Raw genomic sequence first — 25,533 nt, forward strand, 5'->3', positions numbered from 1 at the left:
TGTAGGTGAGACGAAAACTAGAGGTCATAAATATAAGATAGTCACTAATAAATCCAACAGGGAATTCAGGAGAAACTTCTTTACCCAGAGAGTGGTTAGAATGTGGAACTCGCTACCACAAGGAGTAGTTGAGGTGAACAACAAAGATGTCTTTAAGGGAAACTAGATAATCACATGAGGGAGAAAAGAATAGAAGGATATGCTGATAGGGTTAGATGAAGTAGGGTGGGAGGAGGCTCATGTGGAGCATAAACACCGGCATAGGCCAGTTGGGCCGAATGGCTGTTTCTGTGCTGTAATTTCTATCTAATTCTATGTAAATACCATCTACTCTATAGCTGCCAATCTCTGACCGCCTAGCTGTGAATAACCCCTGAACCTCGAAAATTATATTCAAATGTGCATCCCAGCCCACGTTTGGTTGGATGCTCGAATCGTAGAAGCAACAATCTAAAGAATAAACCTTTATAGTAAAGGTGTCGATTCCAGCAGGCGCTGAATTCAGCCGTGCAATCCAACCTGAGGACCCGTTGAGCTCTAAGAAGCGTAAATTCCACCTTTCAATAGCTCTTGTACTTACCTGGCAGGTGCAGCATGTTGCCTCACTTTTGGCAACTGAGTTACACTCACCGCATAAACTGGGTGTTCAGGCTCCCTCTGGACCGTAGAGAGGAAAGAAAGAAAGAACTTGCATTTATATCGCACCTTTCACAACTTCAGGACATCCCAAAGCGCTTTACAGCCAATGAAGTATTTTTAAAACGTAGGCACTGTTGTGATGTATGGAAACACGGCAGCCAATTTGGGCACAGCAAGATCCCATAAACAGCATTGAGATAATGACCAGATCATCTGTTTTTTTAGTGATGTTGTTTGAGGGATAAATATTGGCCAGGACACCAGGGAGAACTCCCCTGCTCTTCTTCCAAATAGTGCCATGGAATCTTTTACATCCATCTGAGAGGGCAGTCAGGGCCTCAGTTTAACTTCTCATCCGGAGAATGGCACATCCGACAGTGCAGCACTCCCTCAGTACTACACTGGGAGTGTCAGCCTAGATTTTGTGCTCAAGTCTCTGGAGTGGGACTTGAACCCACAACCTTCTGACTCAGGGGTGAGAGTGCTACCAGCTGAGCCACAGCTGACAGTGGAGCCAGATTGGAATGAGATTCAGGTCTTCTGATCAGCGGGTTTCCCACTTAACTTTGTACTGCTTCTAGTGTAAACTCAGCATGCAGATAACAATACAATAAAAGCCTTAGACAACCATTCGTTCACTGAGTCCTTGACAAGAGGCCCTACACCTGACACCTGTTTTCACCCCAGTTGTAGCATTGGACGTAAATGGCAAGCTGACTGGAAATGTGCGCCGCTCCTGATCAGCTGCCGTAACCTCACAGCGAAAGATTGACGGCAAGCCTGGATACACCAAGTGAATGGGATTTCGGCCGGTCTTCCGCCAACTTACGACGACCAATCGGGAGAATGCCCGGGGAAATTCCCACCAGCGACGTCTCGATGCGTAACATGTGTGACATAGACGAACTGTAACCCAGCAGTGCGTACATCGGACAAATTAGTTTAGTCCCTTTAAAAATACACCCTAGTAATTCAGGATATAATCAATGTGTACTGCAGGCTATTTGGCCCATCACCTTGGAAATATATCGCCGTTCCTTCATGATCGCCGGGTCAAAATCCTGGAACTCCCAACTGTGGGAGAACCTTCGCCACCCGGACTGCAGCGGTTCAAGAAGAAGGCGGCTCACCACCACCTTCTCAAGGGGCAACTAGGGATGGGCAATAAATGCCGGCCTTGCCAGCGACGCCCACGTCCCAAGAATAAATGTTTAAAAGTCTGAGCCAGTGTTTTGCTCTATACGAGCCATCTAGTCTAATCCCACTTTCCTGCTCATTAATATTCCTTCTTTTCAAACAACTAATTCCCTTTAAAAGAACTTATGACTCTGTTTCAGCAAGGGTTTGTGGGACAGAATTCTACATTCTAACTGCCCTCTGTGTAAAGAAATGCTTTCCTTCTAAGTACACTATATTACATGTAGCACTGCACTCACCGAGAAACTATATTGAGTTGATTGGAAGGTTTCTGTGTGTTTTTGGATACAATTTGTTTCTCCAATACAGGCCACTGCCCCACACGAAACAAATATTGAGAGAATTTCACTGTGCAAATAACCCTCTTTAATTTTCAAATGGTGCATCCTGGCATTGAAATAGTTTCAAGTTTGTGGTGGGGGAGGGTTAGATTAAAAAGCAATTCTGTTAACCTGTTTCTTGTCATTAGCTATTTGAGTACTTTCAGCTGTATATCTGGAAGCCAGCAAGTTCCTTTTTTTATATATAGGTCTAGAAATATAGTGAAGGAGGAGCAGCACTGTGTGCAGCCTCGGGAAGCTTTTATTTTGAAGTGATTTGCTGGACTGGGTCTGGAGAATCACTGAGTCATGGAGCGGAATTCTGTCATTCTCTGACTGGTGTGTATATATTGTCGGATACCTGGTGGGTTTGCTGCATTTTGCTTAACTGTCCTAGTGCTGCTGCTGTGGCTTCTTTTTAAACATCCCCCCCCACTCCTTTTTTTAAAAAAAATATATAAAATGTGTGTGTCTGTCTGAGGACATTTAAGAGATCACGTAAGTGGGATATTGACAGTAAGAGGAGGTAAGGAGCTGCATTTGTTGAGTTTTTTTTATTTTTTTGGCAGCTGTTGCGCTCTGTTAGAGATGTGAGGTTTCTTGTAACGTCCTGGCTGTGATGGAGATGGGACTTTCCACATGCTCATCCTAGTGTTCGCCCCTTAAGTCATGTTAAAGTGGGGGGGAAGGTCTTTTGTGACTGCAGTTATCCTGTTTCATTGGAAGGGGTTAAGACACAAGTGGTACTGGAACTCATTTGGAACTATTGAGGATGAAGGAGAGGGGAGGGGGGGAAAAAAAACTTGCAGGCATCGGAAATCTGAAACAATAATTGGAAAATGCTGGAGATAACTCAAATGGGTCAGTCAGCACCAGTTGGTGGTGGGAATAGCTGAGAAGGTTTCAGATGTGGACCCTTTGTCAGAACGCTTAGTGTGTGCATGTTGAGGACTATCTGAGCAGGTTAAGATGTGAGGCTTCCCTCCAGGGGGTGGGGGGTCAATCCACACCTGTCCCTGAGATTACACTCTAACAGAGTGCCCAATGACTACGTCATCCTTGATGTGGAGATGCCGGTGATGGACTGGGGTGGACAAATGTAAGGAATCTTACAACACCAGGTTATATATAGTCCATATAGTTGGACTATAACCTGGTGGTGTAAGATTCCTTACATAATACTTCATCCTTGGGAGACCCTGACTGATCATTTGAAAAGTTCATGTGTGTGTTATGGCCCTGGTGATCTTCACTGTTGGGTCTCTGTTGTGTAAGCAATGCAAGAGTATGCAACATACACCCTCCAAAGTAGGGTTGCCAACTCTCCAGGATTGTCCTGGACACTGCTGTGAGCAACACAGAGAAAAATCATAAGGGTTTTTTTTTAATAAGTGTCTCTTTTTCCATTGAACACTTTCATTTATTAGTTATAAAAATATTGGGAGATGATTTGGGGAGGGGGGGAAAGGCTGTTTGACTGGGTGGGACGGTTGGAAGCAGGAGGTTGTGTGATGAAACCTCCAGGAATATGTCCTTCCAGAGTTGGCAACCCTACCACCAAGTGAGGGAGCAAGCCCCTGACAGTTCAAATAGCCCAAGTTTGTGATGTGCAGGTCCCTGTGTTGATTACATAAAATTTACAACATAGAAAGAGGCCATTTGGCCCAACTGGTCTATGCTGGTGTTTATGCTCCACATGAGCCTCCTCCCTCCCTATTTCATTTCATCCTGCTTGATGGAAGAAACACCATTCTGGAGCACTACAGCTTCAAATAAAGGCTCAATAAGAATGAAATCAATTCCACAGAGGTAACTACGTGCTCAAAGTACAGTAGTATATTCCACACAAAGAGGCACGTCTCCAACAAAGATGGATGCTGCTGCAAGTTTGGGGCCAATCTGTATCTAAATGACAAAGGCTCTTGCCCGTGTGTAAAACAGAGACTCTGCTTGGGACTCTCTTTCTTTCTTGGGACAGCCCTGTTTTTGTGGAATTAGTTTTGTCTTTTGTGTGTTTTCTTTTCCAAAAAAAAAGTAGCCCTTTCCCTCCATCCTTCCCCTGTATGAACTGCTTTGCTGAACATCACTCGGTCTTAAGAAAGGAAATGAGCCCCAGACCCTGTCTACTGAGGTTAGGATTGTTGCGCAATAAATATTGGCAACTGTACAAAACAAGCAACATACCTCTCTCCCAGAAGAGTGCTGGTGTTGTCATGGTAGCAGACAAGGTAGAATTTTTTTCCTTTTTAAAAAAAAAAGGGGGATGTGAGAATTCTTGGTACAAAATTCCAGTTTTGGTCAAGTACAGAAACTGGTACGGGGGGAGGAAGGAAAAGGTTTGTGAATTAGGAAAATGCAGAAATATTTGATGTGCTTCATTTTAAATTCGTGCCATTTGAATGCATGTAGACATTGTGATTTTTTTTTTAAAAAGGGTGCAGTGTGTATTTTGCTGGTTTCATTTTTTGATCTGTCTTCTGCGTAGCTCACAGTTCTACAGACTGAACACTGTTCCAATTGTGATTCTAGGTATTCAGCTGTGAATAAATTCAGTGCGTAAAGGTTGAGTGTGAGTAGATTGGATCAGTGGAATTGTATGAGTGACCCCCCCCCCCTGTCAAATATTGACACAATTGCAAACCCCTTTTTTTCCCCCCTCCCCCAAATCTTAACCCATCCTAACTTCGAAAGAACAAGTGTCAGCTCCCCCAGTGCAAATATTTTTTGTTAGCACACTAAGAAAGTAATAAGGCAGAAATTTTGGCTATTTCTCACCCCCTGCGCCCCCCTCCCAGGACCCCATCACCCCATCACAAATCCCCTTTTAAGGTAGGTGGACCTGTGCTTGAAACATGTATTGGATGCATTATCGTTAAAGCAAAACATACTGTAGTTCCTATCTGTGTAGTCTCAGATACTATCACTAATTGTCTGTGCTGTACACTGCGTTCTGGAATCTCTCTCATGATGAGAGCATTCTTATGCAAACAGTAACTAGACCACAGAACTGGTGACGTTGCATTACTGAGATTCTTTTGCTCCAAATGTGTGTGCGATCGAGGTTGTGGGTTCAAGACCCATTCCAGAGACTTGAGCGCATAATCCAAACTGACACTTCAGTGCAGTACTGAGGGAGTGCTGCACTGTCGGAGGTGCGGTCTTTTGACTGAGACGTTAAACCAAGGCCTCTCCTTCCTTCTCGGGTGGATGTGAAAGATCCCAAGGCATTATCCAAGTAGGGGAGTTCTCCCCAGTGTCCTAGACCACTATTTATCCCTCAACCAACACCACTCAAACAGATTATCTGGTCGTTATTTCATTGCTGTTTGTGGGACCTTGATGTGTGCAAATTGGCTGTGCATTTCCCTACACTACAACAGTGGCTACACTGCCAAAAAAAAGTACTTCATTATGACGTCGTGAAAGGTGGTGTGGAAATGCGAGTTTTTTTTTTATCATATCAAACCAGTAAAGTTGAATTGTGCAAAATTTGGTCCCACAAACAGCCATGGGATGATCTGATGTTGATGGTGGTAGCTGAAGGATGAATGTTGGTCCAGGCATCAATATTCACTGTCAACCAACAGGGAAAAACTTTCAGTGCTTCAATACTTTAATCCACTTTGTGAGCGTTACATTCCACGTCCGTGCTCGTAGCTCTCTCTCCAAGAGAGAGAAATTAATTTGTATTTAGTTATCTTTCAAAACAGTTTTCTTCCAATTGCTGTCTTTTTCTTACATTTTTTTTCCTCTTTCCCCCTCTTTTTTCCCCCCCCCCCCCCAATATCTCCTTTCCTTTTTCCCTCCTCCTCCTCCTCCTCTTCCTCAATCTCTCCTCCTTTCCCTCTTTGCTCACATCACTTGCCCCACCCCCTCGCGCTCGAGTAGCTTTGAGGTAGTCGTAGGGGATTAGCCATAGCTTGGGTTTGAAAATGCATGTTTAAAATGGCTTTTTGGGATTGAGCTGGGGGCTGGAAGCAATGTTGCTCACTCTGAACTGCTCATGGAAATTGAGGCAGTGACAAATCGAGAACTAGCAGTCGTGTTCGTTTACAGGCCTCTGCATAACTTCAGGAGAGCCAACTCCATTCGTAGAGGGGAGCATGTAGTGCACTGTCCTTTTTATTTGACTCCTGTCTTGGTTGTCATGATGTTCCTGGTAATATTCTCCTGACAGCACTACCTTAGCCATGGCTCAGTTAGTAGCGCTCTTACCTCTGAGTCAGAAGGTTGTGGGTTCAAGTCCCACTCCAGAGACTTGAGCACAAAATCTAGGCTGACACTCCCAGTGCAGTACTGAGGGAGTGCTGTGCTGTCGGAGGTGCCGACTTTCAGATGCGATGTTAAACCAAGGTCCCATCTGCCTCAAGTGGATGTAAAGATCCCATATTCGATGAAGAGCTGGGGAGTTCTCCCTGGTGTCCTGGATAATATTTATCCCTCAACCAACATTACTAAAACAGGTTATCTGGCCGTTATTACATTGCTGTTTGTGGGATCTTGCTGTGTGCAAATTGGCTGCTGCGTTTCCTTCATTACAACAGTGAACACACTTCAAAAGTACTTCATTGGCTGAAAAGCGCTTTGGGATATCCTGAGGTTTCAAAAGGTGCTATAGAAATGCAAGTCTCTTTCTTCTTACCTTTTGCATTACAGGGAGGTCCTCAGTCTGTGGTGAGACTGCTGATCTTGTCCAGACAGCAGTTGGGACACCACAGTGGTCTCATTGTCCTTGGGCTAGGAAGAGGTGGGGAGGAAAAATAAAGCCAGGGGTTTCCGTTCCTGATTGCTGTCTGGTCACTCTTGTTGGAAATGTGGCTTTTTTGGTTTTTGGGTTAATGGAATCAAGCAATGGTCCTCTGTGCTCAAGTAGTCTTTGAGCGAAGAATGGCCACTTGAGTGAGGTACCATAAATCCCAGCATGAGCCAGCACCGTCGGGAGGGGATAGGATTATAAACTAGAATCATACAGCACAGAAGGAGGCCATTCGGCCCATTGTGCCTGTGCTGGCTCTTTGAAAGAGCTATCCAATTAGTCCCATTCCTCTGCTCTTTCCCTATAACCCTGACTGTTTTTCCTTTTCAAGTATTTATCCAATTCCCTTTTGGAAAGTTACTATTGAATCTGCTTCCACCACCCCTTCAGGCAGTGTGTTCCAGATCATCGTAACTCACTGCGTTTAAAAAAAAAAAATTCTCCACCTCCCAGATTCCTTTACCAATGATCTTAAAACTGTGTCATCTGGTTACTGACCCTCCTGCTAAGATAGGTGGAGGAAGTTTTAGTAAGAAAATGCTTGGCTCTGTAAGCTGCCAATGACTGTGATATTAGTCCACAAACACTTAACCTGTTCAGATAACATTCCTTCATCCATTAATGTGTACAGATCAGCCATGATCTGATTGAATGGCAGAACAGGCCCGTAGGGCTGAATGACCTCCTTCTGTTCCTACATGGGTTTGCCAGATGATCCCATGTCTGTTGCTCCTAACATGTTGGGAGCCCTGATCTCTCTTGGTTTTACACATTCGTTCTAATGTATTTGAATGGTAGCTTGCTACTTCTCTTTGGGGCGAGCTGGTTTCAGCGAGTTCAGTTGAAGAAATGAGAGCCTGTATATTCTTGAGGGGTGGGGGGAAGAGGACTGACTGTAACCGTCTGAACTGAGAGTCCATGACTGCAGATGAATCAGTGCAGGGACTGGATGTGCACTGAAGAACAACCAGCTAAACTGGTTGGTGTTCACGCCACCAATGCGGGAATGGATCTCACCAAATGACCAGCTGGCGAGCACTTTTGCAGGAAAATGTACATGGGTTCGGTGCCTCCCTGTGACCTTCCAGTGGTAAAGGAAGATCTAGAAGGAGAAAGGAAGCTATGAAGGAAATGACATTTGTAAATAGCTCTCTTCAGAGAGCTCAAGCAATTGGTACTGCGGAGAGTAGACTCATTTGGTTAAACCGCTGAGGGCATCAGTGCTGGGCTGCTAACCAGTAAACTATATTTGCCAAACTAGTGGTTAATGTGGCTTGCTAAACTGTTTAATCTTTCCAGTATTGTTGTGTTTTTGTTTGCATGCTGTTTGGCAGTAGAAGATGGCAAGAATGTACAGCACCAGAGAAGACCATTGTGATTCACATTAGCTGGTCCCAAAAACATACCATATTGTAACTCAAATCACTTCAAAGATAGCACCGAGCTACACAAGTTTGCTGTGAGTTTTATGGCCAGGAAAGTTTGTATTTGTCCTTTGTTTTTATTTGCTCTCTCGAACTAGAGGGGAGGTGAAACCACAAGTTGTTACAATCTGGAATGCACTGCCTGAAAGGATGGTGATGGTGTGCGTGTGGCTATCCTTGTCCTGTGACATCAAGTAACCTGGCGACCCACGTGATCCAGGCTCCCGTATGAAACATGACCACTTGGGTGGAGTATGGAAATATGGTCTATACCCTCCAGCAGGAGAGGAGGAAGAGAAAATATTTAAAACAAAAAAAAAAACTCATCCATTTTCTTAATTCCCACTGTCTGCTTCCCCTTTGGTTTGCCGTTTGCTTGCCAGTAGTTAGTTTTGTTAGTCGGCTTGGTCCAGTTTGGTAGCACACTCTTCTCTCCTGGACCACAAGGTTGTGGATTCAAGCATCACCACAGACTTCATATAATCTAGGCTGACACTATAGTGCATCACTGAGAGAGCGCTGCGTTGTTGGACTTGCTCCCATTTCAGATGAAGTGTTGAACTGAGATCTTGTTTTGACCATTCAGGTTGATGATAAAAGATCCCATGACCCTATTCAAAGAAGAGCCAAAGTCCTGGCCAACCTCCTCCCTCAGCTGGCTCCAGCAAAAGCACAGATTAGCTAAGTCGGTCATTGGCCTCGTTTGCTGTTTGTGGGGCCTTGCTGTGCACAAATTGGTTGCTATGTTTACCTATATATAACAAGTGACTTTTTTTAAACTCATTGGATATAATGTACTTTGGGATGTCCTGAGAATGGGCTAAGATGCTATATCATTGGAATTTATTTCTGAAGAAAATCAGTAAGGAAACGAGTGTCTTTAACTGGTCTTGGAAATGTTTTTTTTTTACAGTGCCCCCATTTTGAAGCTGTATTTATAAATGTATTTAGCAGTGCAGTGCTGTGCTGCTATGGCAACATTCCAAACCATCGCCTTCCCTTAATTCTCGGGATTCTGTCTACACTGCTTGTCACTGGATCAAATTCCAGTCGATATCACCAGAATGCCTATTCAGTTTTCAACATTAAACTAAATTTAGCAACATTGGGATTACTGAAAAAAGATTAACTGGCATCTAAACGTGTTTCACAATGAGGTTACAATTCAGCATTTACTCCTGTTGGGTTTTTTTTTATTGACCTGAATGGATTCTTGCAAATACACTTCATGTGATCTCAACACAGCAGCTTGTTCTATTTTAATTCCTCTACTCTCCCAGTTCTGGTCAGCTTGCTGATCCACAACACACAGGTGTACCAGTTCTGGAATGTGGCTTTGCGCCCGTGATCTCTTGATGGCCTCAACCGGATCACTGGAAGATGCCGAGCAAAAAGTGAGAAGTCATTTGACTGGAAGAGGTTGCTGAGTGGGGTGGGACAAGGACAAGGGGAGGATCTACAATTTGCTGGGTAGAGCTTGGGCGTGGGCGAGGACGTAGGCTATGGTGGTTTGGATAAGTTATTTGTATGGGTTTCGGCAGCGGAGGGAGTCAGGAGTGATCTTAAGAAGTGAAAGAAGGCAATCTTGGTGACCCGTTTGGATACGAAGGGTAGAAGCCGAGCTTGGGACCAGACAGTACACCACGGGTTCCTCCACACTTCTAGGCCATGCTGATCCTGAGGTGACAAATCCGGGAGGTTAATGGATTTAACAACAGTAGGTGTTTGCAGGAACTGAAGAGGGTGGCCTCATCTGTACCCAGCAAGTGAATGAATGACTAGTTTTGGTGTTGGTTGAGGGAGGAGTGTTGGCCACACTTGAGAGAACTCCCTGCTCCTCTTTCGAATAGTGCCATGTGATCTTTTATCTTCACCTGAGAAGGCAAGGCAGGCAGACAGGGCTTTGGTTCAATATTTCATCCAAAGGGCAGTACCACTTTCCCAATTAAAAAAAGTAGAATAAATGCGCTTGGCAATGCAGCAGGATTGGTTTTGGATTACTCTAGCAAAGAGCTCACCTGATGCCCTAAAATGACCACCTTCTGTGCAGTAAACTTCAATGGAACATAGGAACAGGAGTAGGCCCTTCAGCCCCTCGAGCCTGTTTCTTCATTCAATTAGACCATGGCCGATCTGCATCTTAACTCCATCTACCTGCCTTGGTTCTATAACCCTTAATACCCTTGCCTAACAAAAATCTATCAATCTCCTGTTTTTGAAATTTTCAATTGACCCCCAGCCCCAATAGCTTTTTTTTGTGGGGAGGTGAGTTCCAGATTTCCACCACCCTATTTGTGTGAAGTGGTGCCTCCTGACATCACCCCTGAACTCTAATTTTGAGGTTATGCCCCCTTGTTCTGGAGTCTGAAGTGCGGGAGCGAGGCTTGAGGCCGCAACCTTCTGACTCTGGTGAAACTGCTACCAACTGAGCCAAGCTGACACCTTGGAACCCAATCTCACAATAGGTGCCCCAGTCAAACGTACTATGCATTGCTGAAATCCTAGTTGTGCGTGTGACGTTTCCTTCGCACCAGGAGTCTTTAAATGCCAGATGTTGCTTTAGTTGCTGTATATCCTTTCAGCAGCTGCTGAACTATATGATTCTCTGTTCTAAGTCGTAACATCTGGGAACAATGATAGCTTCATCAATGATTTGAAGGGGGGGAGAAACCCAAAAAGATCTTGTTTTCAGGAGTGGGGAGGTATCTGGATCCTTTTACAAATGAGCGGAATGCACTGTTATGATCCGGAATGCACTGCCCGAAAGGGTAGTGAAACCAGATTGAATGAATAATTTTCAAAAGGGAATTGGACGAATACTTTAAAGGAAACGTTTGCAAGGCTGTGGGGAAAGAGCAAGGGAGTGGGACTAATTGGATAGCTCTTTCAATAGAGCAGGCACGATGGGCCGAATGGCTGCCTTTTGTGCTATAGATGATTCTGAGGATTCTCTTTTTTTTATATAATTGGTGGGTCATTTTTATATTGGTGTCTGTACAATGGTACCTTTTTTTGTACCTTTTTTTATGACCCACCATTTGAAGCATCTTCCAGTTCCACACCTTTTTTGGGAGGCAGCACCTGTTCAGTTTTCAATAATGTCTATATATTCTGGGTGATTTTTTTTTCTCTGCCTATTTGTTGTACTACTGAACATTGACATTTGATTCACCAGCAGTGCTGCTCTGTACGCTGGCTACTCAAAATATTCAGTGCCATTTGTAGGTGAATGAACAATGGTAGTGTTATTTCTGTGGGTGAATCCTTAATATGAGCACTTGTGTCTAAAGGTTTCCCCCATCAAGTGACATGGTGCAAGAGTAAATATGCTTCCTGGGATGAGAGGGTTGTCCTATGAGGAGAGATTGTGTAGAGTGGGCCTATAATCCTTTGGAGTTCAGCAGAACGAGCGGTGATCTCATTGAAACGTATAAAATTCTGAGAGGGCTTGACAGGGTAGATGCCGAGAGGCTATTTACCCTGGCTGGAGAGTCTAGAACTAGGGGGCATCGTCTCAGGATAAGGGGTTGGTCATTTAGGACTGAGACGAGGAGAAATTTCTTCACTGACAGTGGTGAATCTTCTGAATTCTCTACCCTGGAGGGCTGTGGATGCTCAGTATCGTTGAGTATATTCAAGGCTGAGATCGTTTGATTTTTGGACATTAAGGGAATCAAGGGATTTGGGGATAGAGCAGGAAAGTGGAGTTGAGGTCTACGATCAGCCATGATCTTATTGAATGGCGGAGCAGGCTCCAGGGGCCGTATGGCCCACTCCTGCTCCTAGTTCTTAAGTTCTTGTGCTTCACTTGATATCCGGGCTGTCTCGTGTGAATCGAAAGAACAGACCTTTCAAAACCGTAAAACACTCTCTTGGGCATTTCTGGTTTCCAAGCCTTAAGTTCCTGCCTTTTTTTGTATACTTTTTTAAAAGCACTTACTATAAATGTGATGGGAATTGGGGCTGCTGTAATATTTTTAATAACACTATGCATTCCCTTGAGGTGTTGCTGCTGTGTGACCTGGGGTCTGCAGTGCTGTTTAGATACTTAGCTGTTAAGATGGGAGCTGCTAAGATGCAGAGCATTTTAACCTAGTCTGTCCCTTTTTTCCTTTAATGCCACTGCTCGTCGACAAATCCAGTAGCTGCCTGTAAATTCTTGAGGCAATCGGAAAGCAATCATAGCTATCTGGAGATTTCAGGCTTCAGATCAAGAGAACCCAGCCATTGAATGACTTTTATTAATGTTTTTTTTAAAAAAAAAATCTGGTCAACTGAATATCCTGTTTTTAAAAATTAAACAGACTTGGTGACTTCACTGTTTGCCATGTTGGATGGTCATCATCTCTCAGTAATGATATAGCAGATCTAAATTATCCTAGTCATGCTCGGACTTTCTAAACGGGGTGCTGATGGGTGCCAATGTCCACTTAGCGCTCACTTGATCTGAGAGAGCAGAATCTACGCTGCCAATTGACAACAGAATTACTGCGTCTCATCTGAAAGACAGCACCTCCGACAGTGCAGCGCTATTAAACTTTTAATTAAACAAAAAAAAAAATTTATTGCACCAGCTTCCAATGAGAAAAATGGAACTATGGTCAGAGTGGGTGAAAACTCCTGTGTATATGGAGACTGTTTCTTCACCCCACCCCCCCCCCATTGTTTTTCAATGTCACTATATTCTTTCGCAGTTGCTTACAGGGTCAGTGCTGGTGCCTTGAAGTCTGGTTCCTGCAATAATGTTTCATGTCTTCGGTCTGCAACCCATCAACTGCCATCTTTATGTATAAAAGAATACCCATCACTCTTGCATTAGCAAGGAAGAAGTCTTAACCATCGACTTACAAAATCTGAAGTGAGATGTAGTGTGTGTGTGCGCGGTTAAACAAATTCTATAACCCAAACGAATGTTTCTTTTTCCCCCAGAAGTGTTCCATTTCAATAAACTGCCCACGTGTGCAGTAAAATTCCACTCTTCGCAAAGGATATAAATATCCGTTTCAGCAATAGATGATCGACCGCTGGGATAAAAGGAAATACTTAATTGAGCTACTTTGTTCTCCAAATTATAATAGAACAATAATGAAAGGGGCAAACTTGCTTTGCAACCTCATTCCCACCTCTCCAACTGTACCCTCCAGCTTTCTCATTCGCCCATGTAAATGCCTTGGCTCAGTTGGTAACGCGCACAGTCGGGATTGTGGTTTGAAACATGCAAGAGAGGCATTTTAACTTTTTTTTTTACCCTCGCCCAGTTGGGGTACAGTTAAAATGGAGGTGGGGAGGGAGGCGGTCACCCACTAGCTTCTGGCCCTGATCTTGGCCGACTGCAATTTAAAAGAGGAGAGATTAGCATTTGTCCTGAGTTTTTTATTAATTTTCAAATCTGACTTTAAAATCCAGAGTGCTCAACCCCATCAGGTTGGCACATTGACATGAGATTACGCTTTTTGTGTTGGATTCGCCACGCAGCCTATCTCGGCTGGTGATTTAGTGCGAGCGACCAGATATACGTGCGTACATTTTGCAGCACAGAAACAGGCCATTCGGCCCAACTGGTTTACGCTCCACACGAGCCTCCTCCCACCCTTCTTAATCTAAACAATCAGCATATGCTGATTTACCTTTCTCCCTCATCTACTTTATCTAGTTTCACCTTAACTGCAGCTATGTTCTATCCATACTGCAAAAATCCACACTGATGCCCATTATTTCTTCTCCCCCTGCCCCCCCCCCCCCCCCCAAATTCCACAATTTTCTGAACAAAGTCCTGCAGGCAAAGGAAATGCTGGGTTCCGATTTGAGAAATCCTTTTTTTTTTACTTTTTCCCCCCCCCCGGGCCAATGTCGAGATTGTTGAGCCATCTCTTCAGAGCATGTACTTCAAATAGTTACTCCTTCGTGGGTTGCGTAAACTGCACTTTGACAGTTCACTGTCAGTGAACGAGCAAATCGCATTCCTTTACCATGTACAACATATTAACTTTGGAAATGTTTGATCGTGCAGAATTTAATTTGAGCACAGTGACCTGGTTTTGTAATGTGCGTGTTATCCTGCTCAAAATGAGAGTGCTTTCATTTACCAGACTCTCACATTCCTATGCAATCTGCACCAGAAAATATTTTCATTAGAGAAGAGGCAACCTGACACGAGATGTTCAAAATTGAGGGGTTTTGATGAGGTGCGCAACAACTTGTATTTATATCGCGCCCTTAAAGTAGTAAAACGTCCCAAGGCACTTCACAGGGGTATCACCAGACCAAAAATTGACGCTGGGCAAAGGAGATATTAGGACAAGTGACCCAAATGCTTGGTCAAGGAGGTAAATTTTAAGGAGTGTCTTAAAGAGGGCAAGGGAGAATTTTAGGGAGGGAATTCTAGAGCTTGGGGCCTGGACAGCTGAAGGCACGGCCGCCAATGGTGAGGCGACAGAAGTCTGAGATGCACGAGGCCAGAATCGGAGGGACGACCAGGGGCTAACATAGGTCAGCGGGTGATGGGTGAACAGGACTTGGTGTGAGTTAACATACGGGAAATCTATTGAATTCTACTGGTTAGTGAGTCTAACTACAACAACTTTTATTTATATAGTACCTTTTTTTTTCAAAGTAGAGGAAACATTCCAAGGTACTTCATAATGTGGAGATGCCGGTGATGGACTGGGGTTGACAATTGTAAACAATTTTACAACACCAAGTTATAGTCCAGCAATTTTATTTTAAATTCACAAGCTTTCGGAGGCTACCTCCTTCCTCAGGTGAACGATGTGGAAATTTCCACATCGTTCACCTGAGGAAGGAGGTAGCCTCCGAAAGCTTGTGAATTTAAAATAAAATTGCTGGACTATAACTTGGTGTTGTAAAATTGTTTACAAAGGTACTTCATAGTCATGGGGACATTGACCACCAAGCGAAAGGAGAAATTCCAAGGTGTGACCAAAAGTTTGGTCAGAGGTGGTTCTCAAAGGACAAGAGGGAAATGGAGGGGTTTAGTGAAGGAATTGTAGAGTGTGGGACCACAGCTGCTGACAGCGAGGAGGAGGAGGGGAGCTAGCACTGATGCAATGGGCCAGATTCCATCCTTGTGTGCCGTAAAATTCTACAATTGAACTATTGCAAGGTTTTTAATGTTTAACAGTAAATGACATTCGTAGCCTTTGCACTTGATGTCTGTTCACATCAGGTAGTGCTGGGCTGATCCATCTTAAACCCCATGAACCATTTCCAATTGGCTATAAGGCTGGGTCACAATATGAGAGCAAGAGAGAGACTCTTTCCGTACTATGATTGAGTACAAGCTGTGTAGATGAAACAGATACCTGGAAGTTTGTTTTGATGCTTTTTTTTCCCCCCAACAGACGATGCACAGAAATAACTGGCAGCTCTCTGTTCCACTGGTTCTTCCTGTGGACCTGCTACAAACATTATCAGTCTTGGCTGGCCTTGTAGCTTTTGACACTTGTCACTTTATACTCCTTCGAAGAGTGAGCATTGTATAAGTGCATCTGTACAATGGGTACTGGGAGATGGGTTGTATTGCTTTTCTATCATCTTGCTTGAGGGTTGCAAACTAATGAATCATTTAAATGAGTGACCTGGAGCACTGGGACTCGACTTGTGACCTTCAACTTGGGAGTCAAGTGTTTGAGTGACAGGTCACCTATGGTGTATTCGGGCCAATGTGACAGTGCAGTGTGTAACTCTTTGACACTGATGTATATTGCTGTGTTAAAGGGCTGCTCGTTGTTCTAAAATGTTTCCTCTAGTCTAATTGAATTTCATCTAGCTCCAAATTAATGGGGCGGTTGGTACAATTGGCAGTTGGGCTGTAGCCTGGTTTTATTTTCTTGAGGGGAGGAAATACTTTAAACTTTAACTCGGGCAATGCAACTACAACCAAGTTGGGGCTCTTTTCTCCTAGAAAAGAGAAGGCTGAGTGGTAACCTAATAGAGGTCTTTGAAGATTATGAAAGGTTTGATAGGGTAGATGTAGAGATGATTCCACTTGTGGAGGAGACCAAAACTAGGGGCCATAAATAGAAGATAGTCACTAATAAATCAGTAAGGATTCAGGAGAAACTTCTAGTGGTAGCAAGTTCCACATTCTAAACTAGGAGTGGTTGAGACGAATAGCATCGATGCATTTAAGGGGAAGCTGGATAAACACATGAGGGAGAAAGGAATAGAAGGGTATGCTGATAGGATGAGATGACGAGGGGTGGGAGGCGGCTCGTGTGGTGCTTAAATACCAGCATGGACCTGTTGGGCCGAATGGCCTGTTTCTGTGCTGTAGATTCTATGTGAAGAACTTGCACCTTTTTTAATGTAGCACGACATCCCTAGGTGTTTTGTGGGTAGATGGGGAGGAGGAGGTTAAAGCCGAGAACGTGGATGGCAAGAAGCAGTAGGAGAATAATTAGGGAAGGCCGTTGAAGACCAGTTTTGAGGAGGCTTCAGAAAGTAGGGAGGAAAGCAGCAAACCCCTAGGGTTTAGAAAGTAACTGCACAGCAGCCAGGAACGAGGTGAGACGGACATTTTATTTTTGTTCATTTGTGATACATCGTTGTTGAAGGGGCCATAACACTGCTGTTTCAGCCATGTCAACATATAGGAAAATGTACTAAAAAAAATATATGCTGGAAATGCTCAGCAGGTCAGGCAGCATCTGTGGAGAGGAGCAGATAAGAGAACATCTGGCATGTAGACCAGTTGTAACGAGAGGTCTACATTGCCCAAGTGTGTGAGATGGGTTTCAATTCATGGGGCACTGGTGCCAGTACTGAGAAAGGAGGGAGCTCTTCTGTTGGGACAGCCTCCACTAAAACCTGGCTGGGACCAGTGCCCTGGCAAATTGGGTAGATGGGGCTTTAAACTTAAAAAGGTGGTGGGGGGTTGAGGGTTCAGATAAAGGTAAATTTATAAATCTAAAGAAAAAAAAGTCAAGGCCATAGAGCAGTGTAGCGATTTGGGTAAAGATAAACTCTGTCCCTTCCTGACACACACTGCTTACTGTAACAGTGAATAAGGTCAAATTAGGGAAAAATAGTAAAAAATTAAAATTAAAGGCGCTTTATCTGAATGCACAAGGTGGTGAATTAACGGCACAAATAGAGATAATGGGTTTGATCTAGTAGCTGAGACATGGTTGCAGGGTGACTAAGGTTGGGAACTAAATATTCCAGGGCACTTGACTTTTCAAAAAGACAGGCAAAATGGAAGAGGAGGTGTGGGAGGGTAGCCCCGATAATAAAGGATGAGATAAAGACAGTAGTGAGAGAGGATCTTGACTCGGAAGATCAAGAAGTAGAATCAATATGGGTGGAGATAAGAAATAACAAGAAAACACTGGTGGGAGTAGTTATACTGTTGCAAAGTATTATCAAGAAATAAAAGGTGATTCATTAATCATGGGGGACTTTAATCTTCATATAAATTGGGCAAATCAAATTGGAAAAAGTAGTTTGGATGACAAGTTCATGGAATGCATTTGAGACAGTTTCCTAGAACAATACGTCATGGAACCAGCCAGGGAACAGGCTACTTTTAGATCTAGTATTGTGTAATGAGACAGGGTTAATTAGTAATCTTCTGGGAAAGGATCCTCTGGGGAACAGTGATCATAATATGATAGAATTTCACATTGCGTTCGAGAGTGACGTACTTAAGTCTGAAACTAGTCTTAAACTTAAACAAAGCCAATTACATAGGTATGGGGGCAAGTTGGCTAAAGGTGATTGGGAGATTAGATTAAAAGATCTGATGGTAGATAAAGAATGGCAAACATTTAAAGAAATATTTCATAATTCCCAACGAATATACATTCCATTGAGGAATAAAAACTCCAGGGAAAAAGTGATCCATCTGTGGCTAACTAAAGAAGTTAAGGATAGTATTAGATTAAAAGGAGAGGCTTATAATGTTGCCAAAAAGAGTAGTAAGCCTGAGGATTGGGAGAGATTTAGAAACCTGAATAGGATGACCAAAAAATTGACAGGGAGAAAATAGAATGAGAGTAAACTAGCAAGAAACATAAAATTGTAGTTAGATTGCAATAAAATTTATATAAGATTGTAAGAGCTTCTATAAGTATGTAAAAAGGAAGAGCAGCAAAAATAAATGTGGGTCCCTTGGAGGCTGAGACCTAAGGAAATGGCAGAGATGCTAAAACAGATATTTTGTATCTGTCATCACAGTAGAAGACACAAAAAACATACCAGAAATAGTGGGGAACCCAGGGTCTTAATGAGTGTGAGGAACTTAAAGTAATTAATATTGGTAAAGAAAAAGTACTGGAATAAATTAATGGGACTAAAAGCCGACAAATCCCCAGGCCTGATGGCTTACATCCTAGGGTTCTAAAAGAGGTGGCTGCAGAGATAGTGGATGCATTGGTTGTGATCGTTCAGAATTCCCTAGATTCTAGAATGGTCCCAGAGGATTGGAAGGTAGCAAATGTAACCCCGCTATTCAATAAAGGAGGGAGAGAAACCAGGGAACTACAGGCCAGCTAGCCTGACATCAGTAGTTGGGAAAATGCTTGAATCTATTATTCAGGATGTAGCAACAGGGCACTTAGAAAATCATACCATTAGGCAGAGTCAACATGGTTTTATGAAGGGGAAATCATGTTTGACACATCTGAGTTTTTTGAGGACGTAACTAGCAGGGTAGATAAATGTGATATATTTGGATTTTCGATAAGGTGTAACAACCTTGTGTGCCACAAGATATGGGCTCATGGAGTTGGGGGTAATGTATTAGCCTGGATAGAGGATTGGTTAACGGACAGAGAAGAGTAGGGATAAGCAGGTCATTCTCAGGTTGGCAGGCCGTAACTAGTGGAATGCCACAAGGATCAGTGCTGGGGCCTCAGCTATTTACGATCTATATTAATAACTTGGATGTAATATATCCAAGTTTGCTGATGATACAAAGCTAGGTGGGAAAGTAAGCTGTGAGGACATAAATAGTCTGCGAAGGGATATAGATAGGTTAAGTGAGTGGGCAAGAAGGAGTAGGTTGTTTCACTTTTTGGTAGGAAGAATAGAAAAACAGAATATTTTTTAAATGGTGAGAAACTATTAAGTGTTCAGATGGATTTGGGTGTCCTTGTACATGAAACACAAAGTTAACATGCAAGTACAGCAAGCAATTAGGAAGGCAAATGTTTAGAAGAATGAGGGGTGATCTAATTGAAACATAAGGTTCTGAGGGGACTTGACAGGGTAGAGGCTGAGGCTGTTTCTCCTGGCTGCAGAGTCTAGAACTAGGGGGCATAGTCTCAGGATAAGGGGTAGGCCATTTAGGACTGAGATGAGGAGACATATTTCTTCACCGAGGGTGGTGAATCTTTGGAATTCTCTACCCCAGAGGGCTGTGGATGCTGAGTCGTTGAGTATATTCAAGGCTGAGATAGATAGATAGATAGATTGATTTCTGGACACTAAGGGAATCAAGGGGTATGGGGATCAGGCGGGAAAGTGGAGTTGATGTTGAAGATAAGCCATGATATTGAATGGCGGAGCAGGCTCGAGGGGTCGTAGGCCGACGACTCCTATTTCACATGTTCTTAAGTGCAACGATAAAGATGTGTAATAAATCTGGCAGTTGCACAACTTTCAATTGTACCAACTACCTCATTAAGTGAGTTATTTTATCTGTTTTGGGAAGCATTTAAGGCGCTATATAAATGCATGTTCTTTCTACAGATGACTGGCTTATTTCCAGCATTTTGTGATATGAAATCCATGCAACAGTTGCAAATAACAGGGATGGCAAGGCACCATTGGGAGATGGGCCGACAGTGATCACTGCCCAGTAAAGACTGGTGAACCATTCAAGTTTAATTTGTCTTTTTTTAAGACCTGTTAAAGTACAAAAAGCTCTCTTCGCTCTTGCCTTGTTTTCTCATGTCCCACACTAACACGAGAGAGAGTTGGGTAACCTGCTTCTAGGAATCTATGCAATCTTCTGCTAGCAAGGACATCAAGACAATCTGAATAAACCCTTTTTTCTCCAAGTTTATTTCCTTCCTACCCCTCCTTTCTGGGGGGAGGGGGGGTGGTGGGGTATGGCTCATCTGTTGAAGATCCAGTAAGAATCTGAAGTGGGAGCAGGCAACCTTTTCCATCATTATATACCTGTATGGAAATACCTTTTTTTTTAATGGGATTAGAGAGCAGCGAGTGACAGAATTAATGTAACGACCAGTCACTTTGAATGACAAAATGTTGACCTGCCCAACATTTGAGTCACTGGGATACAAGTCAATGTGGAGAAGTGTAAAATAATTAGTATGGGAGTGAGAAAATGTTAAATAAAACAGTGATGCAGTTTTTTTTTAAAAAAAAGACGAACATGATATTGGGTTTGCCTCAAAAGAGAGAGAATACAAGAAACAACAAATTTGCATTTATATAGCCCCTCAAGACATCACAAAGCACTTCATAATGGTCACTGTTTTGTACATAAAAGCAGCAGCCAATTTGCACACAGCAAGATCACATGGAGGTAAATAACCAGATATTCTGTTTTTGGTAGTGTTGGTTCAAATAGAGCCGTGGGATCTTTTATGTCTTATCTGAACCGGCGGATATGGCCTCTATTTAATGTCTCATCCAAAAGGCAGCACTCCTTCAGTAGCAGTGCACTGATGTGTCGACTGCTATCTATAGCCACAAAGACCTACAATTTAATAGTGTAAATAGCAATTGGTGCTATATTAATGCAGGTGTTAACTATCTTGTTTTAAAATAAACCTGTTGCATCTTAAAATAGTGCTAAGAGTAACCTCATATGGGAATGTTCAGCATTCATACGGTGCCAATCATAATTCCTACCTTTTTGTCTCTTGGATGCAAAATAATCTCCTGGGTCTGGTTTTATGCCATTTTGCAAATTTATTCTTGGGTTCTACACTTGGATGTTTTGCAAGTTCCACATCTGTTCCCTTCACACAACTCCTCTATTGTTGCAAGTTTTGTCAGACATCTTTTTGTAATGAATATATATTCTTGAATTCAAAAAAAATTCCTTGGAACTCCAAATTGTGGTGGTGGTGTTCCCTGGCCACTCTGAGGCCAGACCAGACTGTTCACAACCTCAATGTCCTGAGGTTCCGACCCCATAATCCTCTCCCATCATCAAGATCGCTTACTTTCACCTCCATAATACCTCCTGCCTCAGCACATCTGCTGCTGAAACCCTCATCCATCTTTTTGTTACCTCCAGACTCAACTATTCCAATGCTCTTCCGGCTGGCCTCCCATCTTTCACCCTCCGTAAACTTCAGCACATCCAAAACTCTGCTGCCCGTATCCGAACTCACACCAAATCCTGTGCACCCATTACTCCTAAGTTGACCTACAATAGCTCCAGGTCCAGCAACTCTCTTTAAATTCTCATCCTTGTTTTCAAATCCCTCCATGGCCTTGCCCCTCCCTATCTCTGTAACCTCCTCCAGCCCTACAACCTTCTGAGACCTCCAATTATAGCCTCTTGTCCGTCCCTAACTTCCTTCACTTTGGAATTACCCTCCCTAAACCCCACTGCCTCTCCACCTCTCCCCTCCTTAAAACCTATCTCTTTGACCAAGCTTTTGATCACCTGTCCTAATATCTCCTTATGTGGCTCAATGTCAAATTTTGTCTGATTACGCTCCGGTGAAGCACCTTGGGGCGTTTTTACTATGTTAAAGCCGCTATCTAAATGCAAGTTGTTGTGTGGTGGCGTTGCTTCAGTTGGAAAGATAGATGACCTACCTGGTAGCCTCTTTGTTCTTTAAAAAGGAGATGCATCCTCCATACAGCAGGAATTAAGGAACTTGTATTTATATCACACCTTTTTACATTCTCGGGATGTCCCACAGCAAGTATTGATATTTGGCATTCCCGGATAACTTGCACCAAGTACTAACATTCTGAGGAATTGCTCTTGCACTTCAATGTAAGTCATTGTGTGAAGCACTTTGAAGTGTTTTACATGATCAGTTATATAATGCAAATACACTGGGAACTTAAAAGCTGCATTGTCTCAAAGTGAGACTAATGATTTTGATGGGACTCCCACAAATTAAGCAGGGATTTTTTTCATCTCCCATTTTTCCTGTTTAATATCTGACATCTAATTGGCTCCACTCGGTGATGGGAGAAGTGAGAGAGTCAATTTTTAGATGATTTGTTAGCAGGATTCAATTATTTCCAGTGGAAGGAAATATCGATGGGGAGCATTGCTTTAATTTCCATTTTTGTGTAGCCAATGACCGCATCCAGCACTCCCCAGCGAGGGTATGGCATGCTCCAACAAATGTGCTCAACCCTAATCTACTGGCAGCAACCTTAACTGTGCCAGCCCTTCTTTTGTACTGAACTTACATGGACTTTGTGTGGTGGGACATATTCCCTCCCGAATACTCTCCACCTCTCGTCTTTTTAAAACCTACCTCTTTGACCAAGCTTTTGGTCGCCTGACCTAATATCTCCTTGTGTAGCTGTGTCGGATTTTGTTCGATATCGCTCCTGTGAAATGCCTTGGGATGTTTTACTACGTTGCAGGTGCTGTATAAATGCAAGTTGTTGTTTTTGGGACGCCATTGATTTGAGACCTGATGGATATCTGGAGAGTCTTGTGACCAGCAGGACGGATTTGATTCCATCTGGAGTGGGTTTACATCTCAAGCCCTAGAGGTGAAATGATGGACAACTAACCTGCTAAGTCCCCGTTTACATCTACATTCTAATACTGAAGCTTTTGCTCTCATCGCTAACTGCATAGGAGTTTAGGAACACTATTAAAGTTATAGGTCTACAGACCAGGTCACACTAGTTATTTTCTTAATTGAGTTGGTTGAGCTTCTAAATGGACATCAATTGCAGAATTTTTTTTTATTCATCCTCTGGATTTGAGCATTGCTGGTATCTATTGCCCAACCCTAGTTGCCCTCAGAATGTGATGGTGGGCTGCCTTCTTAAACCACTGTGGTCAATGTGGATAGCAGTTTTGATATAACTGAGTGGCTTGCTAGGCCATTTCAGAGAGCATTAAGTTATCCACGTTGGTGTGGAGCTGGAGTCGCATATGGACCAGACTGGGTAAGGACGGCAGGGTTCCATCTCTTAAGGACATTAATGAATCAGTTGGGTTTTTACAACAATCCAACACTCATGGTCACTTTATACCAATGCCAGCACTTTTTTTTATTTCCAGATTTTTTTTTTTTTAAACTGACTTTCTATAGTATTAGTCAGGCCTCCTGGATTCCTTTAAAAATTACTAATCAAAGACTAGAGAAACTGGGGTTGTTCTCCTTTAGAACAGAGAAGGTTAAGGGAAGATTTAATAGAGATGTTCAAAATTGAGGGGTTTTGATTGGGTAGATAGGGAGAAACCGTTTCCACTGTCAGGAGGGTTGGTAACCAGAGAAGGTAATTGGCCAAAAATCCTGGGGACTAGGAGGAGAAATATTTTCACCAGTGAGTTATGATCAGGAATGCGCTGCCTGAAAAAGTGGTGAAAGCAGATTCAATAGTAACTTTCAGAAGGGAATGGGATAAATACTTGAAAAGGAAAAAATTGCAGGGAAGTGGGACTAATTAGATTGCTCTTTCAAAGAGCAGGCACGAATGGGCTGATTGGCCTCCTTCTGTGCTAGTCCAGTAACATAACCAGTACACTACCGTACTCCCAATTGTGCAAATCCCTTGCTGAAATGTGCTGGCCACTACAAAGTTCCTTTTTGAAATGTGGCCAGTTACACAGGTGACATTTTTTCCACCAAAGCTCATTCTGACCGAAGTAGTATCCAGTGGCAAATTGCCATGGATTCCGTAAGGAACTTCACTGAGAACTGGCATTCTGGTCGAGCAATTAAACAAACTTTTTTTTTTAATTTTAAAAGAGTTGGGATTTTTCCATCAGTACTGTGCGTAGAGTGACTGCCTCACTTTTTAACCCATTCCTATCAATCCTTTAAGAATTTGGGGTGGGAGAAGAGAACATTTTCTTCTAGTGTCCTAAATGGTTCTACACAATGTGGTAATATTGGGAGTCTGGCTTCCCAGGTGATTAACTTGTGACCTTCTTAGTTTCGATGGAGCCATGCCACTGTGTGGTTCTAGGAACAGGAGTAGGCCATTCAGCCCCTTGAGCCTGTTCTGCCATTCAGTTAGATCATGGCTGATCAGTATTCTGGTGCAGTACTGAGCCATACAGACCAGGAAGGTGTCTGGTTTATTGTGAGTCAACTGGAGTTGTGGTGGGAGCAATGTGGTCTTCCCCTGCGTGCACACCCCTGGCCCAAGTCGCCTTCGTCTATGGAGGGGAGAAAATGAGCTCTGGTTTTTGCTTCTGTTTGCCATCCAGTAGCCTGTGCTGGAGAGCGAGCAAGTAATGGATGTTGGGTGAGATTCGGCTCTGGTCGGATGGCCTCCTTTTTGTTGATTAGCCTGCTGGCTGGTCTGTTGAACTGCACCCAAGTATAAGTTGTCTCTGAAAGGGGAGGAAAATGCAGAGTTCTATGGTTCTGGTTTCCAAGCCAACTCTAGCCAGCATTTTTGACTCCACCTACAGAATTATTATTCTTTGGCTAAAGGAAAAATACAAAGGTGACCTTGATCCTTGAAGGTGAAACTACAGTGCAACGAAAAGGTGGAATTCCAACTGGGAATGTAGATTCTCCAAAAAAAAAAGACCTTGGAACTGAAGTAAAATATTTATAACAGCAAGGTCTTGCAAACAGCAATGTGATGAACAATCAATTAGTCTGTTTTGGTGATAGTGGTTGAAGGAATTCAGGACAAAAGCAGAAGTCCCTGATTTTTTTTAAAAAAAAGAAAAGTACCATGAGATCTATAATGTCCACCTGAACAGGTAGATCAGGCCTTGATTTACTCGTCCAACAGAATAGGAAGAGATTTTGTTTGGAGTGGAAGCCTGAGGTAAAATTCATGTGTGGACTGTGTAGAGGAGTGGCTTGATGGGCTGAATGGCTCCTTCTCATTCCAAGCTTTCTTTAAAGCAGCAGCAGCCCAGAAAGAGTGTCATTTCGAATGTGCAACTGGTTCCTATCAGGGTATCTGTACTATTTAGCATCAACTGAAAACCTACCTCCCCAAGACGGTCTCATTCAGAAACAAATGGTTTGAGTAAAGGTCACCGCTGTCAGTTTTCCTTTTAAGGAGCAGTGATGTCAACTTG

At 43.2% G+C, this 25,533-nt stretch overlaps 1 protein-coding gene across 8 annotated transcripts in view; it reads left to right on the forward strand.

The window, feature by feature from the left end:
- Nucleotides 1-25,533, forward strand: part of palld (palladin, cytoskeletal associated protein) — a 369,602-nt gene that overhangs the window by 286,987 nt on the left and 57,082 nt on the right. Inside the window, exon 1 of one of the 8 annotated variants that reach the window (XM_067982458.1) lies at nucleotides 2,386-2,520. The exons of 5 other annotated variants lie outside the window; for them this stretch is intronic. The gene's annotated coding sequence lies outside the window, so the exon portion shown is untranslated. Of the gene's footprint in view, nucleotides 1-2,385; nucleotides 2,521-2,544; nucleotides 2,683-25,533 lie in introns of those variants that run through there. 2 more of the 8 variants (XM_067982456.1, XM_067982455.1) reach the window with 2 other exon arrangements.

This window comes from Heptranchias perlo, chromosome 4, assembly GCF_035084215.1.
Source record: "Heptranchias perlo isolate sHepPer1 chromosome 4, sHepPer1.hap1, whole genome shotgun sequence".
NCBI lineage: Eukaryota > Metazoa > Chordata > Chondrichthyes > Hexanchiformes > Hexanchidae > Heptranchias > Heptranchias perlo.